The sequence below is a fragment of the Macaca mulatta genome, chromosome 13 (assembly GCF_049350105.2).
Source record: "Macaca mulatta isolate MMU2019108-1 chromosome 13, T2T-MMU8v2.0, whole genome shotgun sequence".
Lineage (NCBI taxonomy): Eukaryota > Metazoa > Chordata > Mammalia > Primates > Cercopithecidae > Macaca > Macaca mulatta.
This window is the reverse complement of record NC_133418.1, coordinates 21,393,919-21,416,328: the sequence shown is the minus strand read 5'-3', so window position 1 is coordinate 21,416,328 and position 22,410 is coordinate 21,393,919. Positions and strand designations below refer to the sequence as shown.

General features: G+C 45.5%; 1 pseudogene; it reads left to right on the top strand.

Moving 5' to 3' along the window:
- Positions 1–3,792: 3,792 nt before the first annotated feature.
- Positions 3,793–4,505, top strand: LOC100430618 (small ribosomal subunit protein uS11 pseudogene; annotated as a pseudogene).
- Positions 4,506–22,410: the final 17,905 nt, after the last annotated feature.

The following is a 22,410-nucleotide window of genomic DNA, read 5'->3' as shown; positions in this document are numbered from 1 at the left end:
CCTGTTCCCTTCCTTACCACTCTCCTCGTCTGGCCTGCAGTTTCCTCCTGTGTGTCACAGTTATGGACTGATTGCTTGTGTCCTGCCAAATTCATATGTAGAAATCCTAACCCCCAAGGTGATCATATTAGGAGATGAGGCCTTTGGGAGGTGATGAGGTCACAAGGGTGGGGCCCTCATGACTGGGATTAGCACCCTTCTGAAAGAGACCCCAGAGAGCTCTCTCACTCTCTTTCCACCACGCAAGAAAATGAGACGTTGAAGTCTTCAACCTGGAAGAGGGTCCCTGCCAGAACCTGGCCATGCTGGGACCTGATCTTGGACTTTGAGAACTGTGAGAAGTAATTTTCAGTTGTTTACAAGTCATCCCATCAATGGTATTCCACTATGGCAGTCCAAACTGACTAGGCCACTCACCTTCTTGGCCCAGTGGGCATTTGATCCAGAATAACTCATTACTGTCTGAGGAAAGCCCCACCATCTCTTTTCCCAGAAGTTTTTGTTTCTGGTGGCTTCATGGGGGGATTCCAGGCACAGTAGGGCCAAGCGATGGGTATAGAGCGACACTACACCTTTGACTTGGCTTCCTGGGGACTTAGATGGATAGGTGTGTTTCCTAGGAGCCGTCTTTCCTGTCCTCACCCCTTTTCCCATGAGAAATGCCTCCTCTTGCCTCAGAAACAAAGGAAGGGGTCAGTTTCTGCCAATGTCTGCTCAGCCCAGAGCGAATGTCTGAGAGATTCAATGTGAATGTGCCGGTTGCCTGCTGCAGATCAGGCTTGGTAGGTGTTGGTAGGTGGTTAAGGTTGAGTTTCAGCATCAAGTATGAGTTGTTACTGCTCAGGGTCTCAGTTTTCTCATCTGTAAAATGGGAAGATTCCTAGCTCTCAAATTTATAAGGCTCCACTGGTCATGTGTAAAATGTGGCAATTAGGGAATACTGTTGGCTGTTAACTATATTCACCAGGACAGGCTGGTTATGCTCTGGTAAAAAATAAACTCAGACTCAGTGTCTGCACCCAGCACACATTTATCTCTTGTGCATGCTATATGGCCATCTTGACTCAGCAAGGTTCTATTCTGTGTCACTTTACTTAGGAGGGTTGGATGGAAGAATCCCCCACAGTAGTGCTGTCAGTCTCTATGGCAGGGGAAAGGGGGCATGGTGTATCAAGCCTTGGGCTTGAAGGTCTATTCCCAGAAGAGACATCATTACCGCAACTCACATTTCATTGGCCAAAGTGAGTCACAAGCCAAGTTTAACTTCAAGGAGTGTGGCCCCAAGCCTCTGATTCTAAGTGCCACTGTCTTAAGGCATTTGAGCTCCTGTAACAAAATACTATAAGCTGGGTGACTTATCAACAAGAGAAATTATTTCTCCCAGTTCTGGAGGCTGGAAAGTCTAAGACCAAGGTACTGGCAAATTTGGTGTCTAATGAGAACCTATTTCCTGGTTTATAGATGGTGCCTTCTTGCTGTATCGTTACGTGGTGGAAGGGGCAGACAGACTCTCTGGGGCCTCTTTTATAAGGGCACTGATCCCATTAATGACAGCTCTGCCTTTATGACCTAATCACCTTCCAGGGCCCCCACCTCCTAATGCCCTCACTGGGGGCTAGGTTTCTCCATATGAAGTCTGGGGGGACACAAATGTTCAGACCATGGCAGCGCTCTCTTCCCTCACAGCATGGCTGGCTCTCCAACTACAATAGCATGCCCCATGGCTCACTTCCAGGGAGACTGTCTGGAGAGGTTTGTCCTAAGAGATAGAAGAATGCATCCCGCCTCAAGTTTTAGTTCCACAGGTTCACCCAACAGGGAGGTAATAGTTACACATTCTTAATGAAAAGACCCAAAAGCCCAAAACATCCTGTACTGCAGCATATAAAGCATCTTCTTCAGACCTGGTCCAAGACTACTCTGGGATTTTTGGGTCAGAAGAGAGCCAGAGCCTATTCAGCATGCTGTTTGACTCTGGTCCCAGCAGCCACCGCCATGTTAACAGGATGAGCAGGGCTTCCTTCAACTCAGGGTTCCCATGAAATTAAAAAGAATTCTCACCTTGACTTGGGATTGGGATTGTTGAACACTATTGATACTTCTTCCAAGGTCTCACAAGAGTTTGCCTCCTCTCATCGCAATGTGAAGACCTCTGTGGGGGAACAATTCATGGGTTCTTGGGGTCTTATAGGGGATGACAGAGAAGTGTCACCCCCACCCAACAGCCTGACTCAGTCTACTCCTCAGGAGGAACAGAAAGTGGTCTCCCTAGTGCCATGAAACCCCAAAAAGTGTCAACCAGTATTAAAGGCCTGCCTGATATACAACCCTCAAATGCAACACAGTGTCCATCTGAGGCCACTCTAAAGAAGGCCAGGAAAGGTTTGCTAAGAAGGCTGTGCTGTTAAAAACAGAAAAAAAAGACCCTTACCCCATTGCTCTGTGCCTGGTGGCTATAGGGAAATTATTTCACAAAAAAAGAAAGGGAAAAATAATTTTCAAAAATGATTTAAGAAATGCTGTCAAAGATAGCAAAGAACAAAGAACAGAGCCCTCAAAGAACAGGGCCCAGGACAGGATAAGCACTCAATAACATACAACACTGTAGTGCTGTTGAGTGCTAGCTGTTGTTGAATGCTAGCTGTTGTTGAGTGCTAGCTGTTGAGTGCTTGTTGCTGAGTGCTAACTGTTGTTGAGTGCTAGCTGCTGAGTGCTAGCTGTTGTTGAGTGCTTGTTGTTGAGTGCTAGCTGTTGTTGAGTGCTTGTTGTTGAGTGCTAGCTGTTGTTGAGTGCTTGTCCTGCCTGGGCCCTGTTCTTAGCCTTTGAGGTACATTTCTCCATTTAACTTCCACAATAGCCCTGTTAGGCAGCTAGTATTATTTCTGTTTTACAGATAAAGTTTGGTTTTAGCTCAGAGTGGTTCTGAATCTTATAAAAAGAAAAAAAACATCCCCAGGAACTGAATCAGCTCCAAAATAGCTCCATCTTAGGCTAAATATGGGATGTGACAAAGCCACCATCAAGCTAGGCCCCCTGTCCTGACAGCTTCCCACCCCTTCCCTGCCCCCCTCACCCTGCTTTCCAGGGAGGGGTGGGCATCCTCTCAGTCCCATAATCTGTGCCAGGCCCTCATATGAGGACTTGACAGGATTCAGCAGAGATGCAGGCCTCTGCTCTGCTGATCTCTTTGCATATAGTAATTTAATGAAGCCAGAAACTGCATAGAGCTAGTAATGGCACAACCAAGCAGCTTAAACTTTGAGCCACTAAACCATGCTGCCTCCTATTGTAATACGATTATATTATAACACAAGTTCAAGAGACCACCCACTGCTTTCTTTATTGGATCCTTCCAATAAAGTGCCGTGCTAGTAGCACAATTCCCCACGGACATAGAAAATAACTATTCTAAAATAAATCCGAGGGCACACCCAGCCACAAAGTGGGAGGTGTATTATACAAATGCAACCAGGGCCCCTGGATCTGGCAGCTAGACCCACAGCAACAGCCTGTGTTTTTTCAGGGCTAAGAATGCACGGCTCCGACACGGAGAGCCTCTGAGCTGCCACAAACTCATCAACACCTCCCTATTAAAGGCCATTCTGACCACCCTTGGTGTTGAGTTTTCCTCGGAGAGTAGTTGAGAGCTAAGGTAGGGTGGAGAGCCAAGAGGAGGCAGGGAGAGCCAGAGATGGCAGCTGGCAACAGGACACAGAAAGAAAAGGGACTTCAAAGACAGATCTAAGAATTCACAGGGCTTTTTGGTGCAGAGTCTGGAGATGATGCACAGAAATGATACCTTGAAAGGGGAAGGAAAAGAAGGAAGAACAGGTCATCAGCCCTGGAGCTCAGGAGGCTGAAGGAGAGAATGTATTTGACATCTATCATATCTTTGCATCCTTCAGTGACACATTTGTCCATGTCACTGATCTTTCTGGCAAAAAAAAAAAAAAAATGTGCTGTGTGACTGGTGGGATGAAGGTAAAGGCTGGTCAGATGAATCCTCTCCACATGCTGCCACGCTGGCCACCCAGGATGTGGTCTATGTGGTCTAGAGGTGCAAGGAGCCAGGCATCACTGCCCTACATCAAACTCCAGGCCACAGAAGGAAATAGGACTGAGATCCCTGGACCTGGAGCCCGCTTAGGTATGAAGATCAGGTGCATTGAGGATGTCATTCCCATCTCCTCCAACAGCACCTGCAGGAACAGGGGTTGCCATGGTCGCCATCTGTGAACAAGACTCCTCAAAATGTTTTCTGTTAATAAATTGCCTTCATGTAAACTAAAAAAAAAAGAGAGAGAGAGAGAGAGAGATAATTGACACAAAATGACGCCCAGTCTTGGTCTGCATGGTGAAGGGCCCAGGACTGATGGGCCGGCGCTCATTTGCATAATGCAACACCAGGGAGAGTCCTGTCACTTGCCCTCCTGAGTCCTGAAGAAAACCCTTCACTCCAATTCCCTGTGCATTGCTTCTAAAGGCAGAAAATGTGTACAGTTCTAGAATTACGGTCACATAAAATGCTAGAAGAATAATGTGCTTTATTTAAGTGCTTAGAGGTTCCCCCTGAAGTTTGTGTTACCTGGAAGTTGGCGTCAGGGAAACACCTCATGGGCCTTCTCTCAAGGATAAATGAGATGCAGGGACAAGGAAGGGAGAAAGGTCATTTTAACATTTTATTCACAGTCCCTGGGATTCTTTGGAGAGCACCTTAGGGATGTTCTTAACCTGAGTCCTCTTACTAAGTGTAATCACACAGTCTGCCAGGCTGGTATTAGTAACCCTACTTTGCAGCTGAGGCAACTACAAGAGATGACCTTTCCGGGCTGGTGGAGTGGAATTCGTCACGTACTACATGCAGTCATGTACTGCAGTGACCAGTCCAGGTCCAATTTCTTTGACGGTATCATTGACGGGGTAACAGGGGAGAGGCAAGTGCAAGAGGAGAAATGGGGTGAAAACCCATTACAGGGAAGCTTGAGCTGGGGCAGGATCGGGGAGCCAGGGTATGGGGCATGGTTGGGACTGAAATCCTTGTTAACACTGGCTTTAGCAAAAGAAATGGGCACCACCATCCCAGAGGACTTCCAGAAGATTCCTCTCTTCCCCACAGCTGGGCACAGAGCCTTACCTCCCCTGCACCCTGGCCCCGTCTCCCTATTTGGCAAGACTCCCGTGTCATCTGCTCTTCTCGACTTCAGCTCCCTCTTGGCACTGGAAATACTAAGGGAACCCAGCAGTCACACAGGATTCTAGGAATTTCTCCTTTCCAACTTCCTGAACTGGTTTTCAAATTCACCTCAGAGGTCCCTTTAAAAATCATGTTCCAAGGCTGGGCACAGTGGCTCATGCCTGTAATCCCAGCACTTTGGGAGGTCGAGGCAGGAGGACCTCCTGAGCCCAGGAGTTCAAGACCAGCCTGGGCAACATAGTGAGACCATGTCTCTACAAAAAATAAAAGATTTATCCTGGTGTGGTGATGTGTGCCACTGCACTCCAGCCTGGATGACAATGACAGACCTACTTCAAAAAACCCACGCTCCACACTATCAGGGGGTCTGCCATCCACAGATTCCAGACAGGGGGTTCCATCGGCCAGGCAGGAACGGCATGGGCAATGTCAGTAGCCTGCACATCAGATTAGCTTCTCTGAGGTCACAAAGTCACCTGGAAGTGGGGAATCCATGAGGGCCAGGCCCTCCACAGGAGGACACCTTCCCTCCCCAGGCACCAGCCTCCCTGACATGGTTCCCTCCTCTCAGCCCTGGCCCACATGTTCCTGCCGAGGTAACATGTCCCCTGACTCCATGTTAGAAAACCATAAAGCCCCCAAGAGACATTTCTAACAATCATCTAAATATTGACTTTCACTTTATAAAACGTATAAAACATAAAGAACACTTGGAACAGCCCAGTTTTAATGCCACCAACTTTTGTTTTCCAAAGAACAATTGGTAGACTTGGGCCCGAGGGGAGCAGAGCCCCGACTCTCAGACAAGGAGCCTCAACAGCGATTCCGTATCTTCGAGGCGGCAGAGGTTTTTGGTGAGCTTGTGTCATTTCTAAACACGGTGGTGAAGATGGGATCCTCTTCATTTTGCAAATGAGAAAATGGAAGAGCCCGAGGGGAAAAGGGCCTCTCTCAAGGTGCCATGGTGAGAAGGAGGCAGAAGGAAGAGGACCTCACCCTTGCCTTGATTCCACTGACTGGTGTTTATCGCGCCATGAGTGTCTTCAGGGAGCAGTCGTTCCCACACTGGAATGTTGACATGAGGAGCAAATGTGATGCCATCATGTAATTCCAGTGGTGGCTGGTCATCCCCTGCAAGGCTGAAATGACCCTCTCTGTTTCAATGCTAAGGAAGCAGCAGCTTTCCTCCCACTCCCACACAGGACGTGTGCAGCATCTTCAAGTCCCTGCCTCGCGTTTCTAGGCCCGTAGTGGGCTCTCCATGGTCAGGGAGTGGATCTTCCAGTTAGGTATTTTTCTGAAGCAACTGTCATTCTTTGCTTTTTGGAGCAAGACAGATTTTTAAAATCCTCTGGGAGAGCAAGAGGGTTGGCCAGAAAAGGCATGAAGAGTGGGAGAAGGGTGCATTGTGGACCCGTCTGAGCGTAGGAGTGTCCCGATAACCAGGAGACTGAGGAGCAGCATCCGCTGTCCGCCTCAGTGTTCTAAATGTATGAAACCTAGCAAGGTAATTGCATGGGAATAACACACTGTGAATGTTATGTGGGATTTGAAATTGTCATCTCAAGAGTGACCGGGGGGAGGGAGGAAGGGTGAACTCTTTCAGTCTAAAAGCTATGTTTTAAAAGGGAGGGTTAGACTAGGTTTGTTTTCTGCAGTGCATTTCCTCTGCAAAAAGGGATTTTTTTTCCTACTTTTTCTGCTGGTGGACATTTCCCTTGGGGGAGCCTGGCCAATGAAAGGTCACTCAGAGATCAGTCACTCTCAGGGATGCCAGGAGAGCCGGGCAGACACATGTCCTAGTTTTCCCGGGAGCAGACTGAGTGAACCATAGGAGGGTCTGTCTGATGTTTATCTTGGCAGAATTCTCAAATGAGTTAGCAAATAGTGGCTGGAGATAAACTGAAACTTTGAGCAACCTCTGGACTGACTCTGATTACCCTCCACACCGCACCTGCGCAGGGAGGAGAGACCAGAAAGCCAGTAGCAAACAGTACACTTTTCCAAGAATCAGAGAGGAAGGAGTTGCTGATGCCCTGCCGCAAAAACAACCTCAAAATTCCCCTGAATACAGACCCATGGGAGCTGGGGTCAAGGTGGCCTTGCACTTCACCGAGGAGGTGTCATCACCAAACGCGCTGGACATTGGCTACCTATGGAAGAAAGATTAAGGACTGAAAGAAAATAGTGGCGAACATGCTTATGACATGGAGGTAGGAAAGGGAAGACCTTGAGCAAGACACAAATCACAAAAGCAAATAGAGAAAGAGTGATGTCTACCTTCAACAAAATGTGAGACTTCTGATTCAAAATCAGAAACCTCTATAAGCTAAGATAAAAGACAAGCAACAGAGTTGGAGAAGATATTTCTAAGATATTTGTATGTGTGCATATGTATATGTATGTGTGTAATGTGCTTATACATATACATATAGATAAATGCGTATGTATACACATGAATTCTGGATTGTTATCTAGGCTCTATGAAGATCTCCTATCTATTAATAAGAAAAAAGACCAAGATCAACAACCTCATAGACAAATCGATAAGGAAGATGACCAGCTAGTTCACAGAAAAGAAAATGCAAATGGGAGTGGGAGGGCCCAGAGGAACTCTTGCTTTATCTAAATGGTTTTCTGCAGTGTATTTCCTCTGCAAAAAGGGATTTTATCTAAATTGTGTTGATTACGAGAGCATACACTTACATTAATTTTATAAGTAAAAAAAGAGAAAAAGTACCTGAAGATTAAACGCAAGCAATGTGATGTGTTAATTTGCCAACACACGGGAAGGGAGCTCTGAGCCTGTAAAATATGAGCCCTTTTGTGTGAAACTGAGCAGATGAGGAGAAGTTTCAACAGTCCTAGAGAAGAGGATGGCAGGGGACAGAGAGCCAGGGGACAGGGCAGGGAGGATCTAGGAGGGCACCCAGCCAAGTGGCTCACTGCAGCTGGTGTAGGGCTTAGCTATACCCTGGGGCTGCGTGCTTAGCACAGTGTGGTCAGATGAAGGTGGCAGGGACTCTCCATTTGAGTCAAAGTGACAAGCAGAGCCCCAAGTCCCTGGGAAGGATGAAATCCAAATTTAATTCCCTTCTGAGCAACATTCTACAATCCGTGCTTCATTTAGATATCTGTAAGCCTAAAAGAGCTGGAAAAAACATTTTATTTCCCCTTCCAATGTACAATTTCTAAGACATTTGAATTATCGATGCTGAAGTTTCATTGAGAATGGGCTGAGTGTCCTGTTTTCAGCCTGAAAACAAAGCCTCAGCCACAGTCTTCATCTCATCCTCTTTTTGTTTATTTTCTTTTTAAAAATTTCCCCCATTTCTTTGTTCTTTAACAAAGAGTTGTGTGCATCTTCTGAGCTCCAAGTGCTGCACTGGCTTCCGGGAGACAATGGCAACCCAGGCCCTGACCTCATGGCGTGACCGAAGGGAGGGTCTCAGCCAGGAACGTGAGGGACACCAGGAAGAGGACATCGGTGGGCAATGGGGTCTTCCTTGCGGGGGGCAGGTGGGTGTGTGTGGTGTGCTTTCCTAGCAGCCCACGGCCGCTGGCAGGGGCCACTGCGGGCAGACCGGTGGTCCAAATTTATGCCGGCAAAAAGCAAATCCTGATGCCTTCCCAATCATGGTTCCTTCAAAGGCTTCAGGGTTTCTTGGGAAGGGAAAAGAACATTAGTTGAGCTTCTGCGGTGTGCTGGGACTGTGCTAGGAAGTTTTACAGATGCTAGTTCATTTAGATTGGATATGCCTCCTGGAACAGTGTGCTGTCCCTTATGGAAAATCAAAACAGTCATTGCATTTCTGTGGTGTTCACAAGGAGCCTCACTTCTGGGCTCAGGCAGGCTGAGGAGTTCCAGGGCTGAGGATCAGACTTGGTGACTGAGCAGGAACTGTCATCCTTTTTCTCTTTTGAGATATGAAATTTGCTCCACATCTCAGAAGAGTGTGTGCCTCCATCCCACACTTGGGACAAGCACTATTGTTCTTTTTTTAAAAATCTGTAGAACATATTAAACGCTCTGCTTTCGTCACGGGTTAAATCACGCTGGGGCAGCAGGCTTGTGGTGTAAGAGCGGTGCTCTGTGCGTCCACTAGGGCTCCCCTGTCGTTCCAGTTGGTCTCCTTGCCACGCCCCAGCTCGCTGCCCCCAGGCTGTCTTGGAGAGACACGTTTGTGTTTTGTAATAGAGCATGTCATGCACTATTATATGGAGATATTGTATAAAGGAGCCCACACGACACAAGGAAACCAGGAGAAATCAGTCCTAGAAATCCCCAAAGCTTGGAAGCAGGGACATGCAAGCGAGGTACAGCGTGTGCTATCAAGTGGCAAGGTCCTTCCGGTCAGAAAGCCGCTGTTGTCATCGGTTTACCAGGTGCTGGGATTAAGCACATCTACCACTTAGAAAATAATATAAATAAGAACCACGGTCCAAATCCAACATGGGTCTCCCAAATTCTCTAAAATGTGGAAGTTCACAGATCTTACTCTCTCTGTCCTTTCTCTCGCTTCGAGGAAGTTGGGCTCCTGGGCACTGTCTCCTCAATCACGCCCAGTACCTGTGTACAGGTGCCTCCCCTTCTCTCTGGAGCATCGGGACTGGATGGATTGGGAACAGAATGGAGCTTTGATTGATCCTCTTGTCCGCACTTGTGCCTTTCTACTCCCTGTGGTGGAGGGTGTCAGTTTAGTCTCCCTGTCTTCTCCTGGGGTCCCTCCAGCTCCTGAATCCAATCCTGCTCTTCCCCTGCATATTCTGAGTGGCCTGCACACTCTGGGCTCTGTCTCCTTGACCCCTGGAACACCACCTGTTTGGTTCTTAATAATCCGGAGCCTTCCCACCTGGTAGTAGCACTGACATCATCCTCTTCATCCACTGGAAGCTTCCAGATCCTGGCCCCCCAACTCATTCTCTCCCCACATGGCTTCTGCAGAAACACAACAACGTGTACTGCTTATACCATTCTTGCACCACTGTGTGCCAAATGGCTGGCCCAGAGGATGACTGAGTAGGAGGTCAATGTATGCTAGGGGAGGTGTCGAAGGAGAAAATTTCCAAGAGAGTGGGAACCCAAGGAAGGCTTCTCAGAGGAGCTGGAACACATTGGGGCCTGAAGGAAGTGGACATTTCGATGAGCATAAAGACTGCGGGGGTGGGGGGTCCAATCTTTTGGTTTCACTGGGCCACACTGGAAGAAGAAGTGCCTTGAGCCACACATCGAATGCACTAACACTAATGATAGCTGATGAACAACAACAAAAATCATCGCAAAAAGTCTCATAATGCTTTAAAAAAGTTTATGAATTTATGTTGAGCCACATTCAAAGCTGTCCTGGGCCACATGCAGCCTGCAGGCCGTGGGTTGGACAGGCTTGAGCTAAAGCAGATGTGTTCTGAGCTGGAGAGAAGGCCAGCCCCATGGTTCATCATTCGTGGTATCACCAACCAGTGACATTTGGAACAGTTGGTGGGTGCAGGCCCTGGGAAGGGCAATAGTAAGAAAAAGCTTAGAAAAGAAAAGGAGGAGGAAGAGGGGAGTTGCGGATCGTGGAGGGCCTTGAAAGTGAGACTGAGGGTTTGGACCTTACCACTTGGGCATACTACCAAACAGGAACCCCTGTCACTGTAATTTCTGATGATTCCATCTTCCGTCTTTGGGAATAACAATGGCATAGTCAACTATTCCGCTACAAAAAGAGTCCTTAGGTTCTTTAACCATGTGGGACATCTTGTTTTGGCATCCACGCTAGTTCTGTTATAGCCAAAGCTGGGGGTGTTGGGGAATGTCACATGCTTCAGGGGTATCTGTGTAGTGTGCATTTTACCCCGCTGAGCTCACAACTTTAATGTGTGAAGGTGATCCTCCAGTTAAGGAGGACAGAGTTGGTGCCCCTGCCTGTACTATCCTACGAGAGCTTTCTGCTTTCTGTGTCACTCTGTGGGTTCCCCATGGACCCCTGTAGTATTTGCCTAATACTTTGGAACCAACAATAATAACTTATGAAATCTTTATTTCAAACACAGCTTGAATTTCATCCATTTTCATCTTACCCAAAGGGACAGATTCTCTAGTCCTCAATCTGGATGGTCAGAACGGAGAAATCCCCTTACCTCCAAACACAGGCCTTTTATTTTGTAACCACTGTCTGTCTGCTTTTCTGTTTTGGAGTCTCCCGGGGTGATGGTGCCGCCAGATAAAAGTTGTAATGAGAGAGGGAGAGTGGGAGGGAGAGTCCGGTGACAAGGCAGGGCGGAAGGTAAGCAGAGACCTTCTCCAATCAGAAGTCTTGAAGTCAGGGCACGCAGTAGGTCTGCAGAATGACTCAGAACCAGCCTATGAATGCTGTCTATTCATGGGTCCAGGCTTTTGTTAAAGTCTGGGCCTGCATTTTAAAGAGGGAGTCGGGGAACTGGCTGGACTGGTCTGACAACTAAGGAGTGGTGAACACTTCCCCCAGGCTAGTACTCAGGTGGATGAAGTCATCGATATTTTCTGGGCAGTCCTAATCTGTGATTAACTTTTATCTCTGCTGTGAAATAGCAGCCTTCTTTTCAGCCTGCTAACAATAAGTTAACCTGGCTGTCCGGCTGGGGGATATTTTATGCAGAGGCATATTTGAGAAGCCATGTGGGACTCCTGCCCTGGAGAGAGCCCAGAGTGGAGGGAGGGGTCTGTGTGGTGGGGGGAGTCTTCCCAGCAATGGTCCTTGTGATTCCAGCATACACTGATGTCCTGACTTCAAACTCAGCTTACCCAAAGCAAATGTCCACTTTCTTCCATATTCCCTTCTTGTTTAAGGCCTCACCACTGACCAGGAAGTCTTGATAGAATCATCTAGAAATTCTTAAGTCCTACCTCATCCAACCTTGTCTTGACTCCTGCAGTGAGCACAGCTGCCCTCCCCTTCGCTTCTCTATGCCCTCACCTTTTCAGGAGCCTCTTAATTTCTCAGTCCACATCATCTCTCAGACCGCCAAAGCCAGAGTTATTTTTCTAAAAGACATTTGTTCCCATTGTTCCTCTGACTAAAGTTCCTACTATGGGACACTTGCCCTTGGCACTCACGGACCTTGTAGTCAGGCTGAGAACCTCAGGTTCTCAAACTCAAGACCATGGGGAATGTAACAGGTGAATCAGGCAGGTGAAGTCCAGGACTCTTTTTGGTCTATATTTTGTTTACTCAGTTTTGATGGAGACAAGCATACCAGAAAATTCACATTTCTCTTAACTCTAGCAGTAGACAAACAACAGAGCAAGCAGGATGTGACCATTTATACAGGCCTAACTGTTGGGGGAGGCAGTAGGGAGTGGTGGAGACCAGGGACAGGACTAGGGCTAGGGCAAGGCTAGGAAGGTGCCCAGGATGCATGTTTTAAGGAAGCACTCACTCTTGGGGCTTTGCAAGTACAAGGCTAGCACTGGGAGGTGAGTGCCTCCTTAAAGTTGGCTCCTTGGGCCTTGTTTGCCTAACCTAGTCGGGCCTTGGTGAAGACAGTGGAGAAATGGAGCATGGACCTGCCCAAAGGGATGGCTGCTGATCAGCTTCATCCAGCTGTTGACAAAGGCAACACCATGGCCCCAATTTTGCCAAGTCTTTTCAAACATTCTGTGGGTGCTTCCATCATAGCTCTTATCACCTGGCAAGGGAGCTGTCTCCACAGGTAACCTTCTCACTAAGTGGGGGTGTGTGAGGCCAAGGAGCTTTGGTCATTCCCCTGTGTGATACCAGCAGTGAGCACAGAGTAGGTGCCCTGCAATGTCAGGCAAACAAACAAACAAAAAAAGACTTTGGAAACAGAGTTATGTTATGGAACTAGGATGGGTCTTGAGTTAGCCTCACTCTTTATCCAAGGAATGGTTGTTCAGGGCCAGTGGCTCAGCCCTAGGAGCACTGACTGCTTCAAGACAGCAGCCTGCTCTGGGATGCCAGGGATAGTCCACTCCTGATGGCAGACTCCACTCTTCACGGGGCTCACTCCCTTACTCATTAGGTCACAGAGTAATAGAAAAAGGCAGGAAAGATGAAAAAAAGAGAATTTAAAAACAAAACACAGCCAGGTGTGGTGGCTCACACCCGTAATCCCAGCACTTTGGAGGCCGAGGCAGGCAGGTCACCTGAGGTCAGGAGTTCGAGACCAGCCTGGCCAACGTGAAGAAACCCTGTCTCTACTAAAAATGCAAAAATTAGCTGGGCGTGGTGGCAAGCACTTGTAATCCCAGCTACCAGGGAGGCTGAGGCAGGAGAATCACTTAAACCCAGGAGGTGGAGGTTGCGGTGAGCTGAGATTGTGCCACTGCACTCCAGCCTGGGTGACAGAGTGAGAGTCTGTCTCAAAACAAAACCAAAAAAATACCCCAAAAAACCCAAAACACATGGTAGCAAAATAATAACAAACTGAAGTATGTCTGTAATGACAGCCAATGGAAACTTACCTACTCCAAGACAGAAAATGATCAGATTAGATTTCTAAAAAGTCCAGATACATCTTGCTTCCAAGATACCATCTAAGATGAAATCACACAGAAAGGCTGAAAATAAAGGAACGGAAAACTATACACTATTTAAATGCTAGCAATAGCAGACAGATTATAATAGGGGAGAGACTACATAATAATCAAGGCACCAACCCACTCAGAAGCTGTCACAGGCCTAAATGCATATGTGTCTAACACACACACACCTCAAAATATAGTGAGCAAATTGGCAGAACTGCAAGTCTAAGATTTCAACCCATTTAACTTTATCAAAAGTTGATAAATCAAGCAATTTAAAAAGTACTAGGTTATGAAAGATTTGAAAAACAAAAGTAACAAGCATTATCTAATGGGTGTGTGCGTGTGTAAAACTTTGCGGCCAAAGATAAATGGTCATCATAGATCATTTAAAAACAGATGGTGATACATAGATTATTTAAAATTTTGACCACATACTAGGTCGCAAAGAACACAACAAATACCTAGAATCATCAAAATAACACAGATCATATTCTCTGAACACAACCCAATTAAATTAGAAGTCAATACTAAAATACAGTCTCAAACTCATGTATGTGGGAACTCAAAAATTCACTCCCTAGTAACTAATAGGCTGAAGAAGAAATTACAACAGAAATGTATTTGAAATAGACTGAATAATAAAGCATTATGAATCAAAGATGTGAATAGCAACGAAATGGATATCTAGAGGGGCCGAGTTGGTGGCTCATGCCTGTAATCCCAGCACTTTGGGAGGCAGAGGCAGGCAGATCACTTGAGCCCAGGAGTTTGAGACCAGCCTGGGCAACATGGCAAAACCCTGTTTCTACAAAAAATTAGCCGGGTGTGGTGGTGAGTGCCTGTGGTCCCAGCTACTTGGGAGACTGAGCTCGGAGGATTGCTTGATCCCAAGAGGTAGAGGTTGCAGTGAGCCATTATCATGCCATTACACTCCAGCCTGGGTCACAGAGTGAGACCTTGTTGGGGAAAAAAAAAAAAAAAAAAAAAAAAATATATATATATATATATATATATATATATATATATATATATGGGTAAATTTATAGCCTGACATGAATTTATTTCAAAATCATGAGAGGTTTAAGCGAGCTGAGTGCTCAAAATAGCGATTGTAAGGAACTTCCTTGATGTGATAAAGGTTATCTATCAAAAGTGTATAGTAAATGTTATAATTAATGATGAAACTTTGGAAGCATGCCCATCAGTATCAGTAACAAGACAAGGATGTCCATTGTCAATATGTCCATTCATCAGTATCCTGGAAACCATACTGAGGGCAATGAAACAAGCGAAAGAAATAGGAGAATAAGAATTTAGAATGAAGCAAGAATATTTCTATCTGCAGGAAATATGATAATCTGCATAGAAAATTCAAGAGAATTTTCTAATAAACTATTCAAATGAAAATAGAGTCCAACAATATATATATACACAAAATTGGGTACAATTTATATGTATTACTTATAACCAATTAGGAAATATAACAGGAGAATGAGTCTTATATTTCAACTAAAGCTATAAGATCTTTCTGCATACATTAAACAAAATATGTGCACATTGCTTGGTTTTGATTTTTCTTCATTCATTTGGTTGGTTTTAGAGGAAACTTGGAAATACAGCTGAGGGTCATAAAAGAAAATATGAGTGAGTGGAGTGATTCACCATGTTCTTAAATGGAAAAGCTAGTGTTGATTTAATAAAGATGTCAGGCCTGGCGCTGTGGCTTACGCCTGTAATCCCAGCACTTTGGGAGGCCGAGGAGGGTGGATCACGAGACCAGGAGTTCAAGACCAGCCTGGCCAACATAGTGAAACCCCGTCTCTACTAAAAATACAAAAAATTAGCTGGGCATGGTGGCAGGCGCCTGTATAATCCCAGCTACTCGGGAGGTTGAGGCAGGAGAATTGCTTGTACCCGGGAGGTGGAGGTTGCAGCGAGCGAAGATCGCGCCATTGCACTCCAGCTAGGCGACAGTGCAAGACTCCATCTCAAGAAAAAAAGAAAGAAAGAAAGAAAGAAGATGTCAATATCATCTCCTAATTGTTCTTTAAATTCAATACAGTTCTATCCAAAATCTTGAAGGGAATTTTTGTGTGTGTGAAATTTGACAAGCTGATAATCATCAAGACTAATTATACATTTATAATAATTAACATAGTATAATATTGATATATAGATAATGAATAGATCAATAGAAAATTAGAGAACTCAGAAACTCACCTGTGCATCTGTGGAAATTTCATATATAACAGAGGCGTCATTACAGATCAGTAAAAAGAAGGGGTGGACTCATTCAAGAAATAACTTAGGAAAAATAGGTTATCCATACAAGAGTAATAAAATTAGATCCTTATATCAACACATATGTAAAAACAAATCCTTGGTTGATTAAATACCTAAGTGTAAAAAACAACAACTTCAAATAATTTAGAAGAAGATGGCCGGGCGCGGTGGCTCAAGCCTGTAATCCCAGCACTTTGGGAGGCCGAGGCAGGCGGATCACGAGGTCAGGAGATCGAGACCATCCTGGCTAACACGGTGAAACCCCGTCTCTACTAAAAAAAAATACAAAAAACTAGCCGGGCGAGGTGGCGGGCGCCTGTAGTCCCAGCTATTCGGGAGGCTGAGGCAGGAGAATGGCGTAAACCCGGGAGGCGGAGCTTGCAGTGAGCTGAGATCCGGCCACTGCACTCCAGCCCAGGCGACAGAGCGAGACTCCGTCTCAAAAAAAAAAAAAAAAAAAAAAAAAAAAAAAAGAAGAAGATATAGAAGACTATCTTTAAGAACTCAGAGTAAGAAATTATTTTCTTCAACTATATACAAAAAGACCCTTAATGCAAAAATTAATAGACTATTTGGTTTAGTAAGTAGGGTTGTATTTTAAAGTTTTTTAATTGTTCATAAAAAAATGTTAAATGTCAAGCCAGAAACCAATATTTGCAATGCAGTCATATAACTGACAAAGGCCAGAATCCAGAATACATGAACACTGGCAAGTCAATGAGAAAAAACAAATAGCACAATGGAAAAAATGACCAAAAGACATGAACAAGTTACAGATGAAGGCAGCTCAAAGGGCAAATGAGCATTTGACTAGAAGATTACCTCTTAGTAATCAGAGAAATAAGCAAACAAAAAAGTATGCCACCTGTGTATTAGGGTTCTCCAGTGAAATAAAATGAATAGGATTTACATGTATATAAAAAGAGATTTATTTTAAGGAATTAACTTCCATGATAATGAAATTCAATATTTCCTCCATGATTATGGAAGCTGGTAAGTTCAAAATCTACATGCTGGGCTGGCAGGCTGGAGACCCAGAGTGAAGCCAGTGCTACAGCTCAAGTCAAAAGGTCATCAGGCTGAAGACCCCAGGAAGAGCTGATGTTGCAGATGAAGTCCCAAGAACAGTTTGCTGGAGAATTTCCTCTTGTTCAGGGAGCTCAGCCTTTTACTCTATTCAGGCCTTTAACTCACTGGAAGAAGCCCACTCAGGCTCTGGAGGGCAATCTGCTTTACTGAAAGACCACCAATATCAATGTAAATCCTCATCAGAAACACCCTCACAGAAACATCCTGGCCAAGCTGACACTAAAAATCAACTACAGAACCTCCAACACATCAGACTGGCCAAAATGTTTGTCTGCCACTACCAAGTGTTGACACAAAAGGCAAGCATAAGAAACTCATACTGGGCTGGTGAGGATGTAGAGCATGAATGTAGACTGGAGAACCTGTCACACATGTGCACAAATATTCACTGCATCATTGTCTGTAGTGAAAAATTGAAAAGGAACTGAAAAACAATCAGTAGAAAATAGACAATTCTGATAAGGTTCATATGACAGAGTATTATACAGCAGTTAAAGGAGTTAGAGCAACAGGTATCTGCATGGATAAATCTAAAAACAATCATGAGTTTTGGGAAGATAGATTCAACAGGACAGATTTCCATAAAATTGAAAACTTACAAACCAATACTTTATATTACTTAGGAATGAATACTGTAGGAAAATCTAAAACACAGGCTTGAGATTAATACACAGTAAATTTAAGGTTGTGGCATTTCTGAGGAGTAGGGAAAGGGAATGAGATCAAGGAGGCCTTCAGCTGTGTCTGTAATGTTTTATGTATTTTTTCTAAAGGCTTGAAACAAATATGGCAAAATATTAAGATCTGATAAAGCCACGTGGACATATGACATTTGTTATATTTCTCTCTATCCTTATTCATGTGTTTAAATAATTCTCCAAAAGCAGTGTACTGAGAGTTCAGCCTGTCTCCTGAGACATTCTAGGAAGTTATGTGCAGGAGTGGAGAATGATTCTTTGGAAGAGTTAAGTGTCCTAAATGCCAGCCAGGCTGTGACCCCAGGACAGAAGGAGAGTGGGGGGGGTCCTTCTTGCTTGCTAGTGACATTCTGCACCAACCAGCACTGCAGGAGCCCCAGGATGACAAGGAAGGAGAAAACACAGGGGGTGACAGATGCAGTGGACCCCTATGTGGTACATTGGGTGGTGGAGGCTGGGTGTAAAGCACATGATGGGTGCAGGGAGACCAGCTGTGGAGGCTTTGGGTACTGTGATAATGACCATCCAGTGTGGCTGTACTTTTCTCTAGAAGAGGGTTGGCCTACATCCACTCCAGTGGATCCACATTCCCTCCCAAAAGACCAATAGAGAGTGAAAGATTTGAGTCACCTGTGTGGGTGGCCCTCAAGACCCCAGCAATGAAAACCCAAAGGAGTATCACAGTGTTTTCTGGCAAGAATTGGCCACTGCTTAATTGTCTTTGTCTGATTTTTCCTAGCAACCTTGTCTTTGACCTCGCCTGGCATCCTGTGTGGTCATGAGCCACAGAGATGGAAAAGGCAACGTGGTAGAGGCAAGAGGAGGCAGGAGGTGGAAAAGAAGGACTATCAGGTGATGAGTTCTGCCATCTCTTACCCTGAGTTTAGCTGTGCTTTGTTTATAAAAAGTACTGTTTTACAAAAAGTATTTGATGGTACAAAATATTATCAACATCATTCTTAGATGGTTTAAGAAGTAAGAAAAGGATCGTGGTGGTAGCAGGAAATAAGACAGAAATTTTCCATGGGGGCTGCAGGTCTGAAGGCACTGGCAGGTACTGCAGGGGGCTTCAAGCAGGGTCACTTGATAGGGCCAAAAATCAGTAATGTCTACGCTCATCTCCAACCTCTGCTGAAGGAAGAGGAAATGTTTTGAAGTATTTAGATGCATTTTTTTAGGTGCGTTGTTTTTGTTGAATTTGGACATGAAGCCAGCCACAGCCAGCTGTCTCTCCCGTTCCGGTGGGAAGGGGACCATGTGAAGCACCCAAGATGTGAACCAGGACTCAGTTCACGTTTGGGGACCCTGATAGCCTCCTCAGATGCCCCTGCAGAAATCCAGATTGACCCCTGAGGCTGAGCTTTACTCTCTGCAGGGATGATTTCCATTCAGTCTGGGATGGGCCGGGGAAACCGCTGCTCACCCAAAGTGAATTTAAGGGTTCCCAACAGCAATTTATCAACATTTTCATTGTAAAGCACAGTGAGAGCAGTGAATTCTGTCCATTTTGTGAGCAGCAATTCTGGATAAGGCGGGAGCCCCACTGCATTCAGAGCAGCTCTGGGAATGAGGGAGGAAGAGACAACAAAAGGAACAGGAGCCTTCCAATAAGCCCAGACGTTAGACCTAAGCCTTGTCCCTGTCATAGCCTAGTCATTATTGATTAAAGGGTGGACATCAGATAGACCCGAGAGGAACAGCCCCACCAATGTCCAGAGCAATGAGGCCCTCACTCTGCCCTCACCTCTACCAGTGTCAGTTCTGGGGAATTTCTGAAACACCATGAATGCAGAGGTGTGACTCAGCAGGAATCACAGGTTGTCAGATGACAAAGCAGTTGGTATTAATAAATTGCTTTGAGTCTGGAAACAAAGAAAGTGGCCTTTTGGCCGGTAGTTAAGGACAAGTGAGAGTCTTCAGGTCTTTCCCAACAGATGGGGTGAGCCAGAGAAGTGATAGAAAGCCAGCTAATGAGACATTTGCCACGTGCCATGGGGCCAGAGGGATGCTGAACCTAAATAAGAAAAATGTGTGAAGCACCCAGGATGCGTGCCGGAGCTCGGTTCACATTTGGAGAAGCCACTCCATAGCCTCCTCAAATGCCCCAGCAGAAACCCAGATGGGAATTCCCCAGCGCTTCCCCCTCAGGTTCCAGAGCCTTCCACCGAAGTGGCAGTAGACAGAGGGAGCTTCTCTCTCCCCACCTACGTTCCCTCTTGCTTTGGTCCTGGCCTCAGTTTCACCAATATCTAGAGGCTACCAGTCCCTAGAAGTCAGGGGGAGCTGGGACTTTCAACAGTAATACCTCCATGTGCCATTAGTTCAATCTGTAGATTGAAATTGTTTTAGAATGAGATATCAAACATATTTTAATCAAAAGACCTCTGTAACAACCACATGTGCTCTGCATCAAAAGTCTGTCTTGGGCCAGGCATGGGGCTATGGGCTCCGGCATATGTTATCTCATGGAATGGCCTCTTACCTAGGTAATTTACCACCATTTTTACAGATGAGGAAACTGAGGCTCAGACAGGTGGCAACTTTTAATCCAAATCACACAGCAAAGTAAGTGCAAAGCCAAATTTTATCCAAAGCTGTACTGTACTGTACTGTATGGCAATAGAAGGGAATATCCACTTTGAGTGTGAAAATACTGAGGTTACATATAAGTATTTAAACTGAATCATGCATTTGCATGAAAATAGAAATTGTGTTTCCTACACTTTTATACGCCTTGAAAGTGCGTCACTAGAAAAAGAACTTAGGAAAATGAGCAGGTGGATATTTGGTACAGTCCCCAGTAGAGGGGCAAAGAGGTCCCTGTCTTGGCTCTGATAAGAGTTTTAAGGGAACAGAGTTCAGGAGGACACCAAGGCCTGACAGCTTTGCAAGTACTCTTCATTTGGCCAGGAACCATGTCACATTTCGTTTTGATTTATTTGGCCTTCCTCTCTCTAACTGATCCAAGCTTTATTAGGCTGTGCTCAGAGAATCCTCAACCTGCTTTCTACTTTGGGAACTTATTTACAAGTTATTTTCATGTCATCTGAGGGTTATTCAGCTCATTGTTCTTCAACATCTTGACACATCAAAAACGGCTCACCCCCAGCCCTAGTCTCGCGTCCTTTCTCTGTCACTAGATTTTGGCTGTGTGAACGCATAGACACCGCTGAATTCTTTGATACTTCAGTAGGACAATAACAGAGGCTGTGGTGTCTCCTGCCCTTTCCCTGGTTTTGGTCAAGAGGAATGAAAGACTACAGAAAGGTGTGGAAGAAATGCACACAATCAAAACTGTAAGGTTATTCAAGAAAATCTATGGTTTTAAAGCCAGAAAGAACTGATTCAAATCATGGTTTCATCACTTCGTACTTAGAAACTCTGAGGTTGTTACTAACCTCCCTAAGCCTCTGTTTCCTCCTCTGCAAATGGCAACAGTAATACCTGTGCAGAAGGGTTCCTGGGGTTCCTGAGGCCCCATGCACTGTGGCCACATACTGCTGCACAAGGGCCTGCCAGCCAGCTCACAGCCATTACAGCTGCGCTCATTCCCTTCCCCTCTGGTGGCCCTCCAGGATACTTAAAAATATAATAATAATAATAATAATAATAATAATAATAATAATAGTATTTGGACAAGAAAAACAAACAAATAAAATAATCCACAAATGCCCAAATACCACTGCCTGAGATTCTGATCTTATTCAGGTGGACAGCAATAGATTTGGAAGTTTCCTGGGTGATGCTATGGTGCTGCTGGGTGGAGCCCGTTGCTAACTAAAGCTGGACCGGGAGGCTAGAGCAAGCTGAGCGGCTCAGCACTGGGGTTGCCCCATGCCCCTGCTCCAAACATATAACTCCATTTGGCTCTCCCTCCCTTTTTCCCTTCTTTCCTATTTGAGACAGGGTCTTATTCTGTCCCCCAGGCTGAAGTGCAGTGGCATGATCATGGCTCACTGCAGCCTCCACCTCCCAAGGACTACCAGTGCATGCCACGATGCCCGGCTAATTTTTGTATTTTTAGTAGAGATGGGGTTTTGCCATGTTTCCCAGGCTGGTCTTGAACTCCTGGGCTCAAGTGAACCGCCCACCTCAGCCTTCTGAGTAGCTGGGACTATAGGTACCCATTACCATGCCCAGCTAATTTTTGTATTTTTTGTAGAGGCGGAGTTTCGCCATGTTGCCCAGGCTGGTCTTGAACTCCTGAACTCAAGGGATCCACCTGCCTCAACCTCCCAAAGTGATGGGATTATAGGCGTCAGCCACCGCACCCGGCCCATTTTCTTTCTTGTTTTTTTAAAATTTCCTTTGAGACAGTTCCACTCTGTTGTCCAGACTGAAGTACAGTGGTGTGATCATAGCTCACTGTAACCTTGAACTCCTGGCCTAAAATGATCCTCCTGCCTCAGCCTCCTAAAGCATGGGAATACAGGCATGAGTCCCCATGCCTGGCCTGGCCTTCAGTTTCTCTGCTGTAACACTGGATTGTCCTAGAAATCCTTTTCCGAATTTCTCACCCATGATATCTGCACCTTTCTCATCTTCACCAGAATCACCTTGTCTTAACTCCTTAACTCTTCCTGCTTCTTGCCAGGCTAAGAAGCTATATTAGTTATCTATTGCTGTGTAACATGTCA